At 37.7% G+C, this 22,666-nt stretch overlaps 1 long non-coding RNA gene and 1 other non-coding gene across 2 annotated transcripts in view; one reads left to right on the top strand and one right to left on the bottom strand.

Moving 5' to 3' along the window:
* Positions 1–4,600: 4,600 nt before the first annotated feature.
* LOC120586201 (uncharacterized) overlaps positions 4,601–22,666 on the bottom strand; it is a 107,651-nt gene continuing 89,585 nt past the window's right edge. The window contains exon 3 of the long non-coding RNA XR_005648634.1: positions 4,601–4,692. This is a non-coding gene — a long non-coding RNA (uncharacterized LOC120586201). The remainder of the gene's footprint in view (positions 4,693–22,666) is intronic.
* LOC120586484 (5S ribosomal RNA) lies at positions 21,146–21,264 on the top strand. The gene has a single exon (XR_005648710.1). It is a non-coding gene; the product is annotated as a 5S ribosomal RNA (ribosomal RNA).

The following is a 22,666-nucleotide window of genomic DNA, read 5'->3' on the forward strand; positions in this document are numbered from 1 at the left end:
CACAGAGCTGCCTTCCAATGTAATAACCATATAAAATTCACTTCATCAGTTTTTGTGTTTGCCCAGTGTTTACAGGGCTAGAGAGTTACAGAAACCAGATCAGAAATCATTGCATTGTCTCTGGGCTTTAGATGTCATGTGTCAGAACAGTCACTGGACTCCTACCAGTCTGTTGATTGGATTTGGATTATAACGTCCCCTCCCATTTGTTTGATTTAAATTACCCTGATGGTATAAGCTCAATAATGCTCTGAGACAGTGTTGGCACACACTGCATAAACAGTCCATGCTCAGAACTCAGGAACGCCTCACCAGTAACCTTAAGAAAATCTCTATTACAAAACAACTTATAGGTTGGAAGTAAATCGTGCTTTTAGTCACTTTGGGGAAAGCATTGGCATGATTCATTACAGTTTGTGTGAACTAGACAGAGAAAACAAGTTCCAAAGGATTATCCAAAACACTTTTTAACCAAAGTGTCTGAAACAGTATGGTGGGGTTCACAACTGTGGAGACTTTAAAATGTAGGCTGTCTCTCTTCCTTCCTTTCACCTTTCAGGTAGTTTATTTTTCTACAAATCTAAAACTATTCTGAGACTAAAAGCATATTAAAAATAGTATATTTTAAAACAGAGACTGGAGGGTCAAGATGGTTGTGCCATGGGTAAGGGAAAGAAGGAATAAAAGGACAGTCCTTAGGGACAGTTCCTGTCTTGAGTGTGTGCTACACACCAAAGGTCCACCTAAAGACATTGCAACAGTGAGCAATGGTGCACGTTTGCAGGTTAGAAGGCAAAGAGGAGGCGGCGCATGCCGCAAATAGGCAGAGGCCTCGGGGTTCTGAGAAGGAAGAATTGTGTTGACTGTTGTTAGGATTATGGACTATTCTAGGGCTATGAGCTGATTCCGGGAGAAAGCTTCTCCGGGGTCCTTTTCATAACCAATCAGCATGTGTCGAGCATCTCCTATGTGTCAGGAATCGAAGATACAGACATGAACGGGTCGAGGTCCAGGGTCCTTGGTGTCAGGAATTTCATTTAATAGTCAGGACGGGTCCACAGGCCAGCATGAGAATCACTAAACTAGAAACAAACATAGAGTGCTAAGGGACTATAGAAAAGAAGGATCTAGATTAGAATTGAGACTGTGAAGACTTGACCTGAATGTGGAAAGACAACTTAAAAATGGGCTAGGTAAAGGGCAGGGCCTTGAGTCTAGAGAGAGTAGCTGAGCGAAGTCACGGAGGCGTGAAACAACATGCCCCCTTGAAGAAGTGCAATAGATCTGCACAGCCAGAGTGAAGGCACATGTGGGGTCACAGTGGCCAGAAATGAGGCCAAGAAGTCAAAGAGCGGGCAGAATAACGGCTTGAGAAATGACTTAAGGACATGAACTCTTTCTAGAACATTACAGTCAGGCTCCTCACAGCCTCTCCTATCCCACTTCTGGTATCCACTGGTGCTTTGTAATAACCTGTCAAATAATCCTACAAGACAAATGGAGGAATAAACATGAGGTTGACTAAAGTTGTAAGATGACAGACTGCAGACTGATGATTCACTGTCATTTTTATTGTACTGTATATCTCAATTCTAGCATAAGAAATATATTTTAAAGAAAACAAAAATTCGTGTGATGATGAATGTGCAAAATTTCTGCCTCATAAAGATGATAAAAGAGTGTGTAGAGGAGAATTTTAAACCTGACAAATCGTGCCATAGAACATTTTTCGAAATACCTACTTGTTATTCTTGAGATGAAGTTCTCTCTATTCATCTAATCGTAGATTTATTTTTTCCTTGGACTGTGCATATTATTTGCATACCTTCAGTGCACAGAACACTGTACTTTAACTCTAGTATGCCCTTAGCAAGAATGTAAATGTTACAAAAATTAGGAATGTTACACTTGGAGAAGAGAAGGCTAACGGGCAATGTTTGAAGTCGGGCTTATTACCAGGGGTCCTGTCATCAGTTGGCTGGGAGAATATGAGATTCATAAGGGCTAGCAAGAGTTCTGTCCATCTCATTTACCTTGTATCCACAGTGTCTAGCAAAAGGCCTCACAAGAGTAGGTACTCAGTAAGAGCTGGTGGATGGCTGGAAGGATGGATGAAGGAAGGGATGAAGTACAAATCTGGCACTCGTAGGAGAAGTGGTGGAAGGCTGCTGCCGAAAGCTTGTATGGTCTAGTATAGCATAGTTCTGAGACTATGGGTTCTGAAACCGGGCCCTGAGATCTGCTTCTTGCCTGTCATTGTTTTGCCTGGTATGGGCAAGAAACGTCACCTTTTTGTTCTATGTTTCTTTATCAATAAATGACAGATATTAAAATATATAAAAATAATGTTTCTATAATATAGTCGTTTTGAGAATTAAATTTACATATATCAACATGTTTATGAGATCTATATATCACTTAATGTATATACACACATGGACATACATAAAATCAGTTCTAACAGTACCCGGCACATGGGAATTATTAAAATATCATTTATCTATTTAATTTAAGGTGCCTTTTCTTCTTGGCACTTGGAATCTTGAATACTAATAAAAAGAAAAAAGAGATAACACTGGGAAATACTATATAATTTGCCATCCTTTTTTCACTCTTATCCTAAAGAGAAATTGAATGAGAACCATGAAAAATGATTATTGTTGAAGGAATAAAATAACAAGTCAAAAGGAACCAATAAAACTCTGAAAAACGTGGCATGATTAACACAATAAACTCAGAGGGGCTGATCTGAAGTTGATTTCACAGGGACAGAAAATGGAAGAAAGATAAGAGGTGGCAGATTTTCAACATATACCAGGGTGAAAAAACACTTCCTCACCTAAAAATGAATCTTTCCCTCTGCTTTAATCCTTAAACAGAAAGAGGGAAAGAAATGCCGAGGGCTGAAAATCCTGAGCAGGGGCTGATCTGTGCTTTCCTCCCTGGCTGAATTCTTGACGGACTTACTCATCCTGCTGCTGGCATTGTCCTCACGTCACACTGGTTCCAGGAACTTCTCATGGTCACCAGTAAGGGGATAAATTATCTGTAGCAGGAGGTGATTGACTCCACAATGACACTCAGCTCTAGACTCTTACAGAGGACTCTTTTCCTCCTTATTATCACACCCCTCACTTGGGCAGTGATCAACCCACTCTCAACACCCGCAGCTAACTTTTCGTGTTCTAAGAGGCAGCCTCTTGAGGCCAAAAGTAAGAAGACTGTGATTCCGGCTTTCCGACAAATCTCCAATTCTTGGAATTGTTTGGCAGGCGGATCTGCTGAACAACTAATTTCCCCTAACTTAAAAACAAGATGAGAAAAGAGGAACAGCCGAGATGCCCTGCTCGGTACGGCAGCGCCGTGCCTCCCAGCCTGGATGTTGTCACAGGCAGTGCTGACTTACTTCCAAAACACAGTAGGTCCATCTAGAGATTTACTGTGCACACTGGGGTTGTCTGCCAACTATCCAGTCCATTCTCTTCCACTGAATATGAAAATGTGTCTGGGAAAATTGGGGAACTGACCTTAGTATTTCATAGAGCTTGTTTAGTTATGTTTTTCTTATCCCCTTTACCAGTAATTGGTGTTGCAATGAATATGTGACCCAATCTGGCACAAAAAGTGTTGGCTGGAGGCTGTGGCTTCACCACATGAAAAAAGTCATCCATCCTCTATCTTCAAGGGGAATCAGCCAACACCGTGAGTGGAGGGGTGACAGAGAGGAAGCTGAGCCCTCAGTGGCATTGTTAACCTTAAGAGATCCTCCTGTGAAACCTAATAATGTCTTCATTATTTCAAACAGTGTTCTTACCTGCTGCTAAAACATCTTAAACATAGAGAAAGCTACTTAAAATATATAATTTATTTTTTACATTGCTACATTTTTATGTAAACATATAGGATCAACTTTCTAAGAAACACATCTTTTCCAAATGAATGAAAGGAAGTTGGTCTAATCATCAAATTTTATTCAATAATTCTATAAGCCTTAGACGAGTGCCCACTTTGAGTCTGGCAATATTCTTGACAGTGAGGGTAAGTGGATAAATAAGACCCTGCCCTCAAATTGCTCATTTCTGCTAGAAGATGCAGATGCAGAAAAAGAACATGGAAATACAACATGATACATGAGAAGATAGAGCTATGCAAATATCCCTCTGTTCCAGAGAAGCAATGATGCCGGAGCTGTGACTTATAACTGGGAACTAAGTCTGGTAGAGGGGAAGCAGATTCCAGGCATTAGAGACATTATAAACAAAGGTATGGGATCTGCCACTCAGACTATAGTGTGAATGATAACTCTTAGAGTTGTCCAATGCACAGCCTCTGCTACTGCATGCAGAATCCCTCAATAAAGACAAAGGAAAATGGAAAATGGTGAGAGAATTCACAGAACTACAAACTCTCATTTTTGCTGCAATGACAGACAGGTCCTCACAGGAAATGAGGTTGGAGAGGCACTCAGAAACGTGAATTCTTCTTACAGAGTTACTTTATATACTGTGTTAAGGAAACTGAACTTTATCTCATAAAGTTATATTCCTCCTAAAGTATGTGCATTAGCATTACCTGGCAAACATTTTCCAAGTGCATGCTTTCAGGCTCGACTCCCAGAGATCGATTTCATAAGTCTGAGGTGGGGACAGAGACTCGTATCTTTAAGCAGATCTCCTATTGTTTCTTCTGCCTCTGAAAATTGAAGAAACAAAAAGGTGAAGATGACGTGATGTGATATCACTGAAGAAGGTCAGTTAATGGAGTGCCAGAGTCAAATTTGTTTCAGAAAAAGACTTTTCTGGCTGCTGTTTGCGGAGTGGATTGGGAGCTGGCAGAGTGGAGGCAGTGAGCAAGACGTGCAGTGATTCAGATGAAACATGAGGAGATGAGGGCAGGAGGGATGGAGAGGAAGCTAAAGATTTACGTGACTTCCTCACCAGGCCAGTTGGCCTCAACGCCAGAGGAGCACTGTGACCCTCACTTATTTTCTGGATGGAGAGCTTATTTCGGTAACTCCTTGCGCATGGGCAGAGAATGCCAGAAGGCTGTGTGATGTCTCCTGAAATTGTTGCAGCAACTGACTTCAGTTCCTTCTGAGGACATGCCTGTTCAGGAGGTGAGGCTGCTGAGGGGAGTTGTTAAGCACTGTGGTCCCAGGCACACTAACACCCCAGGGAATAAGAACAGACAAATTGCATGTATGACCAAAATTACTTGCAAAATACTCCTGTAATTGCCAGATGGGAGAGTATAAACTGAATAGTTAAGTGTCGTGGAGACAAGAGTCACCAAGCAAAGAAATAAAGAGAAATGGAGAGATAGGAAGAGTAGTGAAACCCAGTTTCTATCAGGAGTCTGGTTAACTGATTGAAGTAACGAATGAGCTCATTCAGTCATTCAGAATCAAATGTTTAAACACAACTCCAAACATCCCTCTGCCACATACTAACTGTATGACCTCAGGGGAGTTATCTAATCTTATTCTTCCTCAGTTTCCTCATCTGTAAAATGCAGATAATGATTGTACTACCTCAGAGGATGGCTATGAGTAATAAATGAATTCACTTTTGTAAAGCTCTTAGAAAAATGTAAGTATATTGTGTAACAGCAGTGCAAAAGTTCACAAGCCCTTGGAAGTGCTTCTTAAATTTAATTTAAATGAAATATATTTAATAAATTATAATTAAGATAAATTAAATTCAAATTTGAATAAAACATGCGCACTACATTTGCCATGAGTGTCCAGAGGCTGGGTTGATCCAGAGTCTCTGCATTCAAGCCCGCACTTCCCTGCTGGGATCGATGTAGTGGCTTTTAGGAACCACACAGATCCCATGATTGTAGCTGTGGCCACACATTCACAGTGCCTTTTTAGCCTCCTAAAGGAGCTCAATGTCATTACTGTCTACTTAACATTGATGAAAGTGCCTGACTTTCATTTCCCTGTGGATTCCAGCCTCTAGTGTTTTAACTGCTCGTTTCCAGTCTCTTTTCCACTGATTTAATTCCTAAACATAAAGGAAAAAATATTTGTCAATGCATTTGTTACTGAAACCTTCAGAATGAGCTTTTTCATTCTCCCTTCCACAGTGATATTTCTATAGAGAACTATCAACATTATTTCTGTTTATGGTTCTACCCCAAGGATAATAAAGTTATAATAAAGTATTGCTCTGCAATGCTGTTAGAAGAAAAAGCTGCCTGGTAGACAGAAGAATCTAAATAGAAAAGTTTCTTAATTCCATTCCAAAGAACTGTGAGCTATATCAGAGTTAATTCTCATATCTCTAAAAGAGAGTTAGACAATAAGACACTGTCCAGCCAAGTTACACTTGACTTTGTGGATGTATTTTATAATAAAGAAACATCAATGAGAGCTACCTTCTCTAACTCTTTTACTGGCTGAGAGACATTGTCGTACTGGGAGGGAGCATTCTATTGAAAAAAGTTTCTCGAAATGTGTTTTTTGGACAATGTACATCAGGAAGTATTTATTAAAATTTAAAAGGCTATATCATCAGCTTAAGAAAGTCATCGGGGGGTAAACACAAAGTCCCCAATATCCAGGCTCCTGTGCTGATTTTGTGCATGCTAACGTACGAGCATCGAACAAAGGCTCCAGTAAAGCTTACCATGATAACTCTGATTCTTAAATGAAGGAAAGTAGTTAATGAGGTCCAAAGTTTCAGTGATTAGGGTAATCTTGGGACAAGGAAACATCTACAGCTAAGATATTGGCATATAAATAAATACTAAATTTAAGGAAATTAAAACTCAAGACAATGAAATAAATATTAGAAAATAGATCTATAACAAGTTATGAACAATTTGAGGCCTGTGCTACATTATTACTGAAAATCAATTCCCCACAAAATGTTCCTTGGAGATGCTGTCAGAAATAGATCCCAAGAAGGCTAATTTTTTGTATTTTGAGGATGTAGCAAACTTAATACTATACTGAATATTTTCCTCTGAGTAGACTATAAGTTCCTCAAGGACAGAAATTGTGCCTCTGGAGACTAATACAATGCCCGTTAATGACAGGTATTAATAGACCTCCACAAATGTTGAGTGCCTATCAGCTGCTCAGTTTGCTGAAATAAACTGGGGGGAAGGATCACTTTGCTGGGAAGAGTCTACCATAAAGAAGAAAAACCAATATGGTTCAGTAATATATGAGGATGAATTTACAAAGCACATACATCGTTGTTGTTCAACATATCCTTGACATTTCACTTAAAATGCCTGTCAGCATCACGGTTTGCCATCCTGTCTGACAGTATTACACATACAATCCTCTCATATAGACTTGGGGCCGAAGATGATCAGTTAATTACACAGCAGGTAAAAATTAGAATTAAGACTGGTTTGGAACACCTGACTTTAGTTCCTGACAGAAAAGAAGAATTATTAAGCAATGGAAATATCAGAAAATGCTTGCTATTACTCCAAGGTATACCTCTGTGAACCACAGATTTACCTGTAATAGTTCATAAACTCTGCAACAGATATTTAACTAAATAAAAATCATTTATGCAAAGCAGCTATATGATGCAAATAATTTTTTAAAATTTACTTTGTTATAAAATAGCTATCTGCCTTTGGAGAGTCAGTATGGCCTCTGTCTCCTTCTGTGGATGGACCCCATGTCTGCAGGTAAGGAGTCCTCCCTAGTCCAGTGCTGCTTTGTAAGTCTGCCTAATCTTGGGGTTCAAATGTAACCAGATTTTCTAAAAGAATCTCTTTAACAAAGGAGTTATTTTTGGTCTCTATCTGATGATTTTTTTATCTTATCTCAATTATTTTAGAACTTAGGTTGGGAAATGAGATGTTCTTTATCCGTTATTTGAAGACATCTTCGTGCATATAATTCATATCATTGTATTAATTTTATTTTATGATTAATTTGATTTTGCTACAATACAAGAATACATGTAACTGTTGAATATATTTTATGGGTGTGAGAGATCCACCTTATTGGTTGATATCATTGAATGGAGAATTGATGCCTAAGTGCTTAAGCTGTTTGGTTAATGCACGTGGTATCATATTATCAAAAGACAGAGAAGGTCTAAACTTTGTATTATTATAATTGTTATTTTCTATAGTTGTTATAAGTATTATAGCTGTTATAGTTTAGTTTTTAAAAACGATTTTTGTAAGATTGGAGATATGTCCTGGGATGAGATTTTTCTTCTCTAAAATCAAAATGCCACTTTTCTGAAACAAAATAAAGAATATAGAAAACATTTAAAAATGAAAGAGTTCACAAGATCTGTGGGCAGGGAGAGAAAAATCTTGAAGGGAGAAGTGGATTTGATGAAATCTTTCAATTTTTCAATTTAAACGAATTCGTAATGTTAATTCTCAAAACTATTATAATTTTATAAGAACTCAGTCTCTCATGTCATTATTTTTTTTTTTTCTATTAGCACTAATTATGCTATCCTGGTCCTTTCATGATCCTTCCAAGCTGATGAAGAAGCACATATCTTTCTTCTTTAGCAATTTTTCTATTGCAACAAGGTCTTAATTTAACTAAGATAATTTATTCTCTAGATAGATCATTAATGGTGTGTAATGGTTGCGTGTGCTTCAGAATACCCAGATGATCAGGTGTCTTATTGTGAATTTTCTTAAAAATCTTCAAGTTTAGGCTTCTAAACAGATAAACATTTTCAGAGCCAGTCAGTCTGCGTATTTGTATCCCATGTGTATATGCCTGTCACACATTCTGGATTCTTCTATTTCAAGACCATTACAATTTTTCACCATGAGTAGCCGAAGCATGAAATTACAAAAATTTTGTTCCAGGAACACTGTTAGCCTAGGAATTAATTATAGACAAAACAAAAAATAAAACAAAAAAAATTTTCACTTAGAGTTGTGTATGCATATCGAATCCAATCTACCATTATTAAGAGAGTATCCTGGGTTATTAATCATACCCTATTTTTTATTTTGCAGTTCAAATTTTATTTTCATAATGTATATTAAATTATTTTATTAGTGTATTAAGAAATAATAATAGAACAAACTTCATAACTTTATAGTAAGCATTTTATGAGTTAATACATGTAAAGTATTTAAACCATTATGTAGCTGTTGTTATTATTATTTGTCTTAGCTTTGGGGTGTAGATTATATTATTTTCATTTATTCTTGAGATTAAAAGTGTGAGCCTAGCCACATGAGTGTATTATTCAGCTTGGGCTGCCATAACCGACACAGTGGCTTAAAAAACAGACTTCGGCTTTTCACAGTTCTGATGGCTGAAAGTCCAAGATTAGGGTGCCACAGGGCCAGTTTATGATGAGATCTTTCTTCCTGGCTGGTAGATGTCTACCTTCTTGCTATGTGTTCACATGACATCGTCTTTGTAAGAGTTCCATGAGAGAAAGAGAGAAAGCTCTCTTATATCTCTTCTTTCACTAATCTCTTCAGATCAGGACCCAACCCTCATGACCTCATCTAAACCTAGTTAACTTCCAAAGGCCCCACCTCCAAACACCATCAACTGGGGGTTGGGGCTTCCATATATAAAATTTGGGGAGGGGAACATAACTCAGTCCATTTCAATGAACCTGGGCAATATTTATTCTCTCTAAGCTGAATTTCTCACTTTGTAAAATTAGAACACAACAGAATCATTGTGAGATTTAAGTGATTACTTTCTTCTTTGCTTGTTTTTGTTATTTTGTGACACATGTATTGCTTTTGTTACAAGAAAAATAATAATAAGACACACTCTCCTAAGAGAAAAGAAAATATTTGTTTCTCTTCTCTTATTGGCTTTTTGCTAGGCCTGTTTTCACTTTTAAAATCCTTCTTGATGTAGCCTCAATCTATCTTTGCAGCCATAGTTCCCCTCTACTTCCCCCATGCAATGTATCTTCTAACCTAATTAGTCTACTCTTTGCCTCCACGCTCTGTTTGCCTAGAACATGCTATTGAACTGACTCTAATAAAATTTCCCCTCTATAAAACTTTTCTAAATCTCTCTCTAGAGAGAATCTTTCCTTAGAGCATCGACAGGACATTGGACCATCCTTATAAGTATTCTTTCATCTGCTTTGTATTATAGTTAATTATATGCAATCATCACTATGTCTCTATTGGTTAAAAGCTCTTGAGTGAAAGACAAACCAGATTATCTCCCACTGAAATTAGCAAATAGTAACCATTCACTTCATAAGTGAGTTGAAACAACTGAAAGGGGCAGGTGATCAATTGCAATTTTCCTTTGTACTTTTAATGCAAAAAAGAGATGATCATATTCATTATAAGGAAGAAAAGAGCATGAAGGGAATGGCTTATTGAAGAGAAACAACTATTGAGTACTGAAGAAGCAGTAGTTACTTACACAAAGTTGGTGTGTTAATTTAAAATACAGTCAGGTACTCATTATATTCCTTGAAGATCAGTATCGGGCAACTCTTTATTGGCTTAAGTTGTTACTGCATAGACTTGAATATAATAAAAATACTTCATATATATCCAGAACTTAAGCGTTTACAATGTTCTTCCGTGTACCTGATCTCATTTGATCATCACCTCAATCTTGTGAGATGGACAAAGGAATTATTTTTAAATTAGATCCACAGAACAAATATTCAAATCCAAAAGGATGTGACTTGTCCAAGGTCACAAGCTAATACACACTGAAACCGGGACTCGGTTACCAACCATCTTGCTCTTTACAAAACAACGTGTTATCTCTCACTACACAGCATGTCTTAAAAACTATTCCATAATCCACATATTTTAATAAATCAGACTAGTGTCTTACACCATCCTCCTTCCCTTAATAAGTATGTGAATTTGGCTACACTCCAAGTTTTCACTTGATTAAGCCTTCAGTAGAACAGATTTTTTTTTTTTTGATTGCAAAATAAAAATACTTAGGAAAAATTCTAACATGATTAAACCAAATCATGTTCTCTTTGTGCTTTATTATTATTATTATTATTATAGTTGGCCGTTTGTATCTTCAGGTTCTGAATCTGTAGACTCAACCAACATTGGATCAAAAATATTCCAAAAAAAAAAAAATAGTTACGTGGTTGCTGAGTGTACTGTGTACTTGGACCTACAACAGTTGCATCTGCAGTAAACATGTACAGACTTTCTTTTCTTGTCATTATTTTCCAAACGATGCAGTATAAACAAAACAATATAACACTATTTATATAGAATTTATATTGTATTAGGTATCATAAGTAATCTATAGATGCTTTAAAGTATACAGGAAGATGTGCATAAGTTATATGCAAATACAGTATTTGCCATTTTATATATGAAACTTGAGCATCCCTGAATTTTAGTATCCAACGGGGTGTCCTGGAACCAATCCCCCGTGGATATCAAAGGATGACTGTACTGAAACTGCTGTACCAGATTTACCCAGTGTATTCAATTTATAAAAATTGCAAAGAAAATCTCTGAAATCCAGCTAAACAGCTTTAATTTTACAAAAATTCTAACATTGCTTCCTTGCAGAACACATCAGTTAAAATGAAGTGTGATGTACCACATACGAGTTTGTTTCTTATTAAAATTTAACAATATTTGATCAAAGTGTCTAAATTGCATAGACTTTAAGCATTTCCCATTGGTATGTTTGGTAATAATTGGCTTGCTTGGCTCTGGCTTATTGTTTCTCTTCATTTTTTCCTTATAAAATGCTGTTTAAGCTTTGTAATCAAAATTACTGCTTGTTTAGAAAGTAATGCTAATCATAATTCCCACTGAGTGACAACTTTGGTTATATTTCTCCAAGGGAAACTCACCAGTATTTAGAATTTTTTATTTTTTAAGATCCCTTAAACTACCTCGATTAAATACATGCTGATGGGATTTATTAGGTGACTTTCTCTGGAAGAGAATGTTTAGTTCATTTATATTGTGTGGTACTGAATGATATGGTTCATTCCATTTCATGTGACTCTAAGTTTTTATGAGTATGACCCTCTTTGCTTGGAAAGGCTGTGCTAACCTTTTAGATTTGCACCAGTACAAATGACCTCATCTTGGTGGTTAAGAGGTTTGTTCTGTACTTACAAGCCTTTGGCTTGGCTTTTTGCCATGATGTCAATTAGGGCTTGTTTCTTCATGGTTGGTGTCATGTCAGGGTGCCAGTTATGACAGGGAAAGAAAAGCTCTTTGGATTATAAGTACTACTTCATTTAGGTTTTAAGACTATAGCTTTCCATTGAGTTTCCTATGGAGTTGTATCTGCTATGCTCTGCAGCCAAAGAAAGCACTTAGAGACAGAGTACAAAGAATTGGTTTGCAAAAATAGTGTAATGATCATTTAGGCGGTGAATAAAAATAGGTCTGGCACAAATGGAGAACCTTCTGAATGCTTTGTTGTGGCTGGGTTACTTTAAGATGCCAAATAAGTACCTTACAAGGGCAGTACATCATAGAAAGATTGAAAACCTAGGTTCTCATGGTGTGGAGTCGTCGAGTATCTGAGAAACAAAGGTAGCAGACCTGACAATTTGGAAACAAGGTGTCAGGATGACACTGAGATAAAGAAGATGAATCTCAACTGGCTTCTAATTTTGCAAATACAAGGCACTACTCTTTCTCATTTGGCTTATTTTTTCCAAAGTCTGCACCTGAATCACATATGTTGAAAGTCTATTATACTGACTGTGTCATTCTAGTGGAACATGGATAAGGTCCTTTGCAAACCAATTGTACCTGGAATGTTATGACCTTAGAAATTCCTTATTTAATTAGAACATCATTTTAAAATGAAAATGAATCGAGGGTTTTAATAAAATAGAAATTCCTTCTAATTGTTGCAAAGACTACATACAGACTGAAATGTGATGACACACATACAGACGTGCTCTTGGAAATGCAGGTTGTGTGCACTGTGTTACATAAACAAACTAATTTCAACAAATTGAAAAAACATGGACAGAATCACAGCTGCCATTTAAGTAACTTCCTAAGCATGGCAATTCATATCAATTTTTATAAAGCTTTTTGAAAGATAAAAATATTCTTAATCTTCAAAGATGTTGGAGACATGAATTTAAGACTTAACTGCAAGCACTTGTGACAATTTCAAGGTTACAGGACTGAGGCATGGGTCTTCTAGAAACTCTGTTACCAAAACTAAGAAAAAGGGAATTGTAGGAACATATGGAGTTTGGTTAGACTTTGGTGTAGCCTCACAAGCTTTGGAAGGTAGTAATAAATTCAATTCTTTAAGTCATACTTAGATATTCCCACATGATTTTCATTACCACAATGTTTATTGATTACTAAATTGGGTATATATTTCATTGAAAACTTTGAATGCCATTAGAAATGGGTAATATCTAGTGAGACCCAAGGTGGCCTTTAGTGAACTATGCCTCCTGGTGTTCATTGATATCGTAGGAATGACTGTGTGTGACTTCTAAGGCTAAGTCATTGAAGACATTGCAGTATCTGCCTTGTTCTCTTGAATCATTCTGGGGAAGGCCAGGTGCCATGTTATGAGAACAATTCAAGCAACCCTCTGGAGAGGTCCACATGGTGAGGAACTGAGGCCTCCTGCCAACCACCAGCATTAACTTGCCATCCATGTGAGTGAGCCACCTCGTAAGTGGGTCCTCCAGTCCCAGTCACCTGCAGGTGACTGCAGTCCTGGTTGACATCTTGACCACAAACTCAGGAGTGACCCTAAGCCAGACCCATCCAGCAGAGCTGCTCCCTAATTCTTGACTCAGAGAAACTGTGTGAGAGCATACACGTTAATTTTTTAAGACACTAAGTATTGAGGCAATAGTTCACCCAGCAACAGATAACTAATAAAAATGTGTTATGTATAGCTCTCCACGAACCCAGATTATCAAAAATTTGCTTCTGGCCAAGACTTTCCTAGACCCTTTCCATAAAGCTAGAGTTTAGGGAGTAGAAGAGAACTGAGAAATGAAGCATTTTTCCAACTCCACTTTACTAACTTGGTCCTAGTGATCAGAGGAATCAGAAACATCCTGCTGGTTGCTTCGCTTTCCTCACTCTCTGTGGTCATAAACACCATTTAAATGGCACTTGAATTGCAAGGAGACTAGAAAATTTTGTTCTGCAATTCAATAACCATAATGTGTTCCAAATATTTTTGCTCGAGTGCCCTAAATTTCCAGCTACATCACTGTGTAATTCAGAGGTGAAAGGGCTAGTGAGGTGGTAAATATTTAACGACATCGCACTGAGAATGACGAGCAACCTAAGAAGGGTTCCGTTAGGGCAGAAGTTTCAGGAAGGCTGACCCATCTCAAGATCACCTCAGAGCCCTTGGCCTTTACCTCGTGGGCTAGGAAGCACACTTATAAAGTTGCAATACATGGCACAGGGGCTGGGCTAGCCCAGGGCTGCAGACACAATGGGCCATGTGGGAGGCACGGGGGATGTGCAGTGAAAAATCAAAGATACTGCAAAGGGCAACTTGAAAGCTGAAAAGTGTGTGTGTGTGTTTCTTTCTTTTGCGGGGAAGGGATTTATATAATCCATCATTGAAAGGGGCATAACCTTGGAGAAGACTTTCAAGGGATTGCAGAAGGATGTAGCCATCACCTAGAACACAGAAAGATGATAATACATGCAGTTGCCAGGAGAAGAGACGTTCTGAGTACTGGAAAGGAGCGGAGTGCACTTAGGACCCCGTGAAGAAGGGTGACACAGGATGGATGCTACACACATATGGAGAACTTTGAGAACACCTTCTGGGAGGACAGTACATGAAGGGTAGCTAGAGAAGACACAGGAAAACATCCCGTCAACCTTACCTTACCTGTAAAGGCTTACCTTTACAGCACGATGCTTTTTTTGGACTCCCTGAGAGTCTCAGCAGCTAACAAAGCTTTTGCTTTGAGATTTGGGTTGGTTTGATTGGCTCTTGCCACAGTTGCTGGAAATGTTCCAGCTGGAATAAATAAGGTTTTCTCTTCACCCCTCAGGGCCTCAGATGGTTCACATGGGATGGGAGGATCTCCAGTTTCATGCAGCTCTGTAATTATACAGTTGCTCTTTATTGCAAATGGGAAATCTGAGGATTTCCCCAGGGCACACAGCTAGTGAGGAGTGGAACTTGGTTTGAACCCTGACTTCCTGGCTACAACCCAGTCCTCTTTCCACCCCACAACCTTATCAATAGAACCGATCAGCCACACGCCTGATTCCTGCCTTAAAACCAGCAGTAGGTGACCATGAGGCATGAGTTCTTTGGGAAATATCGAACTTGAACATCAGTTTGTATTCTGCTTAGAACTGCTGCATGTGGCAATGGCTTGGAAGATTAGCTGACTACCCTGGGAAACAGTACTTTACTTCTCATATAAGTGTTGGCACCGTGGACTCTAGTCCCCATTGCTATGCCTTTCACTGGCTATCAGTACCTGAGAAGCATGCTAAGGCAAAAGTGAGAAAGACCACTCTGCTGGCTATTCTGTGTTTGCCATTCCTCCACCCAACTCCCATCCCTGCAGATTTACTGCAAGGAGAACCTAAACTCTGCTCTGCCTTGCTTTGTGCCCTGCGAGGCTTGACCGTGAAGCCTGCAGTCCCTGGGCATCTTTGTCCTCTGGCTTCCCATTGGGTCTGAAGAAATGAAGAGAGACATTGGGGTATTTTCTCCCTTGTTCCTGTCCTGCTTCAGCACCAAATTCTGGGAGTATCTGTGACCACAGCTCCTTCCAAGTAGCCCTCCTTTCCATAATTCCAGTTCTCAGTAGGCTCTGCAAATACCGTCTCTATGCCCTGGATTCTTCATGTCTGCGGCAGGTAACAGCTTTCTGCAGTAGATCTTGGGAGCCTCCATATCACTTGCCCGTCTCCTTAAGCTGCCGTAGCTGGGTATGTAGGCTCCTTTGAATCCATTTCTAAGGTTTTAGCAGAATGAGTCTTTTGTATCCTTCTAAGACCCTTGCCTGATAGAGTCACTCTAAAAAAAAAAAAATGCCCCTCAGAGTTTTAAAAAAGTGTGGCTTTACAATCAGGGTTTCTCAGTCTTAGCACTATTGATAATTTTTGTTAGAAAATTCTTTGTTTTGGAGGACTCCCCTATGCATTGTAGGATACTTAACAGCATCCCTGGTCTTCACTCACTGGATGCCAGTAGTACCTCTCTCCAAAAGATGACAACTAAAAATATCTTCAAACATTGCCTAATGTTCCCTGAGTGGCAAGACCACCCCCAGTTATACTACTGCTTTATGTTAGTGCTGTCTCTTTAAAATAGTCTCTCTGTGTGTGTACTAGCCTACGTATACACACATATTTATAAATAATTTTACATGTAACACCTGTGTCTTTATTAAGCTAAGCATGAATTCTCAGTGATGTCTCTAGTTCTAATCCACTGACTGGTTTTCAAACTCTGGGTTTTTTCCCCATGGCCATGGCAAGTATACTGAGAAACCCATCAAAGACGTTCTTCATTTCTGTTACTGAGTTTTTGCTTTCTAGCATTTTCTTTTGATTCTTTCTTAGAATGTACATCTCTTTGCTTACATTACCCATCTGTTGTTTCATGTGGTCTATTTTTTCTACTAGAGCCCTTAGCATATTAACCATAATTTTTAAAATTTTTTTATCTCATAATTCCAATATTTGTGTCATATCTGAGGTTGGTTCTAATGATTGCTTTGCCTCTTAAACTGTGTTTTTTCTTGTCTTTTGTCATGCCTGTAATTTTTTCTTGAAAGCCAGTATACCTTAATACTTTTTAGCTGTGAGATCTTAGATACTTTACTCAGCTACTCTGAACTCTAGGCTCCTCCTCTCTAAAACAGGGGAAAATAATGCCTATTTATGAATTCGTTGTAAGCCTTGCTTAAAAACAAGATCCAGTGCAAAGGATGACAGCCAAGGTAAAGTAAATGATTTGACATTTCTTGGAAGTCAGCCTGGTTGATCTCAGAAAGTATCAAGTTTTCTTTATCAGATTTTCATAGCAACCATTTCTGTCTGGGGATGGCAGGAATGGAAAGAGCGCTGTACCTGTGGAAAATAACATATCCTGACAGTTATGTATAAAGTATTTAATCAGTCATCATTCCGGAATATGGTAATCTGTCTTCTCCTACTCAGTGCCAGGCCATTTCTTAGTGTTGTCAGATGCATTTATAATTGAATGACCCAAGGTCTTCTGTACTAAAGATACGTGAGAAATGATGATAATCATGGAGGGGGATTTGGAATCAGGAGAAAAGCAGATCGGATACCACCATCCAGTCTATGATAATTTGAATCAGATCCATCTGATTCAGAGTATAATCACAGGGAAAGATATTTTGCAAAAGATTAAAATAGAAAACACAGACAACACACAAATACACACATACACACCCCAATCATAGTTATTTTAATTTCAAATTCTTCAAAGTGAATCAAAGTAATTTTAATAGCAATTCTGTTCTTCCATATTTCTGTGGAAAGTAAGCTTTGTGGTTGTGGGTTTGGGGAAAGTTTATATAACTAGTAGGTTATTTACTGTTAGAGATCATAGTGAGTATACCTTATATGTCCATTTTTCTTAGTGTTGAATATAGTACCTGTGATAGGCAGAATAATGGTTCCCCAAAGATGTTCATGTCTTAATCCCTGGATCCTATGAATGTGTTACTTTACATGGAAAAAAATAACTTTGCAGATGGGATTGAGTTAAGGAAATTGAGATGGGAGATTATCCATGATTCCAGGTAGGCTAAACCTAATCACAGGGGTCCTTAAAAGCAAAGAAACTTTCTTAGTGGTCAGAGGGAAATGTGACTGTGGAAGGATGGGCTGAGAGAGTCAATATTGCTGTCTTTGAAGATGGAGAATGGAGATCATAAGTCAAGGAATGTGGTAGGAGCTAGAAAAGGCAAGGACATGGATTCTCCTCTAAAGCCCCTGGAAAATAATGCAGTCTGTTGATACCTTGATTTTAGCTCAGTGAGACCAGTGTCAGACTTCTAACTTACAGAATAGTGAAAATAAATGTACGTTGTTTTAAGGCACTAAGTTTGTTACAGCAATTTAATACAACACCCATTTTAGAAACTAATTGCACTTTTTGCAATAGTTTTGATTACTATTCAAAAGATAAAAGCTTTTATAAATGTTCTCCCTGCAAACTCCCTGCAAACAAATTGTCACTACGGCACATCCTGGAAGTAATACTGGCCATTATTTCAATTTTGAGTATTAAAAATCCTTTTGAAAACTATCAATCCTGAACCTTATGACAACCCACCTGTTCACAGCTTTAGCAGTACACATGTGATAATTAAAATAATTTCCAATTTTTAGGAGACAAGACAGACAACCAAGACCTCAGATTTTCAGAAATGTGTATGTTCTGCTCTAGCTGGAAGTATTTTTTGTGCTGTTATTGGCTTGCCGCATGGATCATTGCATTTCCACAACTTCAGTAAGTCTCGTGGTTCATTGAAAACATTACAAAGAAAACATGGGAGCAGAGGTGCATTTTTTAGAGCTAAAAATGAACAACAAATAAATGGGCCCACGATCCCATACTCATACCACAGATTGAAGAAGGATAATATTTCAACGAAATTGAAAAAATCAGCACATACTACTTTAAGGAAAATGAAATCAAGAAGCCTTTATAGCAAATAAAAAAGGAAACTGTTCATCATATAACAGTCCAAAGAACTAAAAGTCAAGAGTAAGAGTCATCTAAAAACTTCCTTACTTAGCTCTTGGGGGGTGGGGAGTGTTTCAGTAAACTCTGCTTTAGGGAAAACTCAGCCAATTTAAATATGAAATAAGCACGGATGCTCACACATCAAACGAATGATTACTTCATTTGTTGTGAATCCCCAAGCAGTTGATGTTTTTTAAAAATTTATTTGTCTGTGACCATTCCACCCTGAAAGTGCCCTATCTTGTCTGATCTCAGAAGGTAAGCAGGATAGGGCCTGGTTAGTACTCGGATGAAAGACCACCTAGAAATACCAGGTGCTGTAGGTGTTAATAAATAAATAAAAAATAATAAAAATTAAAAAAAAAATTATTTGTCCTTTATAGAGATTTTTTTTCTGGAAGACAGTTACTAACAGAAGGACCCTTGGATTAGCACCAAAATTATGGTAATTGAAATCTTTTGCTATAAAATATATTCCTTAGGATAATTTGGCATTGCTTGTTCCTAAGTATTGCTGTTACAGTCATGGTAATTTAGTAATTTTTGCCTGAAAAATTAGATAAAAGTACATTAGATTCGGTCTCTGAAAACATGAAAGCTTAAGTTTTTATAGCAAATGAAAACAAATCTTTCTTCGTTGAGGACACCCAAACAGTTCATCCTCAATTTTGTATTATAAATTTTGGCAAATATAACTTTTTCTCTATGATTCTTAGCTTAATTTTGAATTTGGATGAATGTAATATTTCTGAGTTCCGTCAGATAATTGCATATTAAGTGGTATGAATTCAATGTCTAGGAAAGTCTCAATCTTATACTGCATAATAAATAGTGAAATATTTTAGAGAATTTATGATAAAGACAAATAGAGTCGAGAAAAATCTAATATTGCTTATTTAATTTTTGCCATGCTGCTTGACTTAAGCCAAAATGAACTGCATCGGCACACTTAAAAAAAAAAATAGAAGGAAATATAGGTCAGAAAATGATGCCTAGCAGACATATTATCTGGCTTGTAGGGGGCAGCAGAGAGAGTTTGCTTATCAACAATAAAACCAATTAGGGAGCTTCAAGCGACCTCTATTTTCAATGAAATTATGTGGTTGATTCAAATATAACCACCTGATATTGACTGAAGTTACTGTGATTGCAAAGGAAAAAACACCTCTCTTCCCTTTGACACCTTTAGCAGCATACAGAACTTTGCAGTTATATTTCCTTTCAAGAATCTACCTCTGGGCTACAGAGATTTGCAGTTATGAACAATGACACATATAAATAAAGAAAAAATTGCAGAACACATTCCCTTTGACATTTAGGAACTGTAAAAGGAACACTTTTTTAGAGAAGTGTAAACATCTTCTTTCATGCCCGGCTAACATTAATTGAGCCCTTATTATGTGCAAGACTGTGCTATAAGCACTTTATATATTCTAACAGCTTATTACTTACAACAGCACATTGAGGTAACTATTTTCATCTCATTTTGCAGATGAAGAAACTGTGGCTCAAAAATGATTGCTGTTTGCTCAAGGTCATGGTAGAGCCGGTAGGTGTTACTATAAATAGTCTGTGTCCCAATTACAATAGGAAGCTGCCTCCGTGAAATGGGGTGGAAGTAGGGAACCTATTGGCCTTATATTAATGCTGTATCCATTTTGTCTCAGTCACAGGAATGCAATCATATGTTCATAGCTAGGAAACCTGCGTTAAAGGTGAGTTATACAAGATGTTGATCTCAAAGAGCTCTTTAATGCTTCATATTAACAAATTGATACGGACCTCCGGAGAGTTGAATAAATGCACAGAGAACAAAACTTTCTACGTGTTCTATCTGCAGTAGCAATTAGCCGTGAGCAATTTAAAGAAAAAACAAGTGGAGGCTTTTCCTTTCTTTCCTTTATTTATCAAATAATTTAATAAATATTAATAGAGCCTTACCATATACCAGCAAATGTTCTAGATTCTGAAGATCCAGTGGTGGCTGAGAAACATGGCCTGCCTTCAGAAAGCTTAGAATCTAGTAAGAGTCTAAGAAAGCTAGAGAAATAGGTAGTTTACTAAGAGGTGCAATAAGTGATACATTATATTAAAATGACTACACATAACAGGAATGCCTAATCCAATCTGGGAGACAAGAAAGCTGTCTTAGATGAGATAAAATAATTTTAACTTCTGCTATTTTAAGGTCTTTAGTAAAAACAGGCAAAAATAGCAATGAATAAAAAACCTCTTATATACGTTTTGCAGTCATGGATAAAAACGTGAGTTACTAAAATCAACAAACAGATTGAACTCTATGAGCTTCTCAAGAGAAGGAACTCTGTCTTAGACAAATTTATATTGTCAGTGCCTAACACGACACCTAGTACTCAGTAGGTACTCCATAAATGGTAACTGAACTGGATCTGACAGAGGCATGGAGTGCAAGCACCCTGTTTAAGAAAACTGTGATCACTAGGGAAGATGCAAAGAACATTAAAAGGATGACTGGTCTACGGTTATGCTACCCTGAACAAGCCCGATCCCGTCTGATCTCGGAAGCTAAGCAGGGTCGGGCCTGGTTAGTACTTGGATGGGAGACCACCTAGGAAGATCAGGTGCTGTAGGCGTAACAAATAAAAATAAATAAATAAGGGATTGTAAGCTGACGAGGTTTTTGCAATCTGTAAGGTCAACCAAGGGTCGTCTCGCCTAAAAAAAAACAAAAGAATGACTGAAGTCTACATACCAAGTCTTGAACCTCAATTATAATTTCTGCGGTTTCCTGCAGACTTGCTTAATTTAAGGAACTAAAATCTCTGGGGGAAATGAACTTATTCTTGAACATGGCCTGTTTCCTCAAAAAGTCTCTCGGGAAATATTAAAAAATTAAAGTTATGAGGAACTGACCCAGTTTATGTTTCTCATTTAATACGAAGAAGTCCAATGTAAGATCAAATCATTGTAACTTTAAAAAGCATTTATAAATAAGTTAAGAGTCGCCTGCCTCCAAGACCAGTTTAAGGATAAAAACATGAGCTAGACATAGAATTGATTTTGAAGTGAATTTTTAAAAAGTGAAATGTGTGAAGGCTCCTACTCAGCCTCAGCTCTTCTCTCCAATATTTCTCCCACTGAGAGATACGGGAGTGGAAATGGAAGAACAGAGAAGAGGTCAAGTTTGAAAGGTGAGCTAGTATCACAGAAAAAGTCTCTCCAGGCTCCTTGCAGAATTTAATTCCCAATAAAGCACAGAAATATTAGGATGCTGCCTTGCACCTCCCACCCACTGCCACCACCAACAGGTGTACATGTAGGAAGACAGTTCTTAACAGTCTGTCAAACGCCAGAACTCTAAAAATTGATGACACTCTTCTTTCAAGTTTTTACAAATAGGTTAATTTGGAGGGAAGAGACTTCACGTTACAAGTAGCCATAGTAGGTTTTTTGTTTGTTGGGTTTTTTTTTGTCTTTTTTTTCATACTATTGCTGTTTTTAGTATTCTTTTATTCCTGGCACACATAAACCTTAAACAATTCTGTGAGCAAAAGCCATGCAGTATCTTCGAGACTTGTAATAGAGTGACATTTTAACATTTTGGTTTCTAATTTTAACAAGCTGCTTTCAAGGGACAGGAAAGGTCAATGCTTTTGTAAGACCAGCAGAAATGGTACAAAAAAGAATTCAGAAGTGGAAGGTGATGACATGTGCTTCACACTTAGGAGAGGTAATTATTTAAAATAAAAAATAGTAAAATAAAAGCAATAATTGCTTGAAATGAATCACGAAGTTATGAGAGTGATCTCATGTCATTTCACGTCCATGTTATAGAGCGAAGGCACACAAAATCTTTCAGGGAATTTTTCCATCAGGCATACACCTCCTGCCCCGAGTTTAGCACACACCCATATCCCCGCCCTCATGTATGTACTGAAAAACTCTCCAAGTGATCATGAGAGGCTCTTCACTTCTACTCCTTCTCTTATAGTGAACATTATGAATTTCGTTGGAGTTAAGGCATGAAGTTATCAA

Source organism: Pteropus medius, unplaced genomic scaffold, assembly GCF_902729225.1.
Source record: "Pteropus medius unplaced genomic scaffold, Ma_sr-lr_union100, whole genome shotgun sequence".
Classification (NCBI taxonomy): domain Eukaryota; kingdom Metazoa; phylum Chordata; class Mammalia; order Chiroptera; family Pteropodidae; genus Pteropus; species Pteropus medius.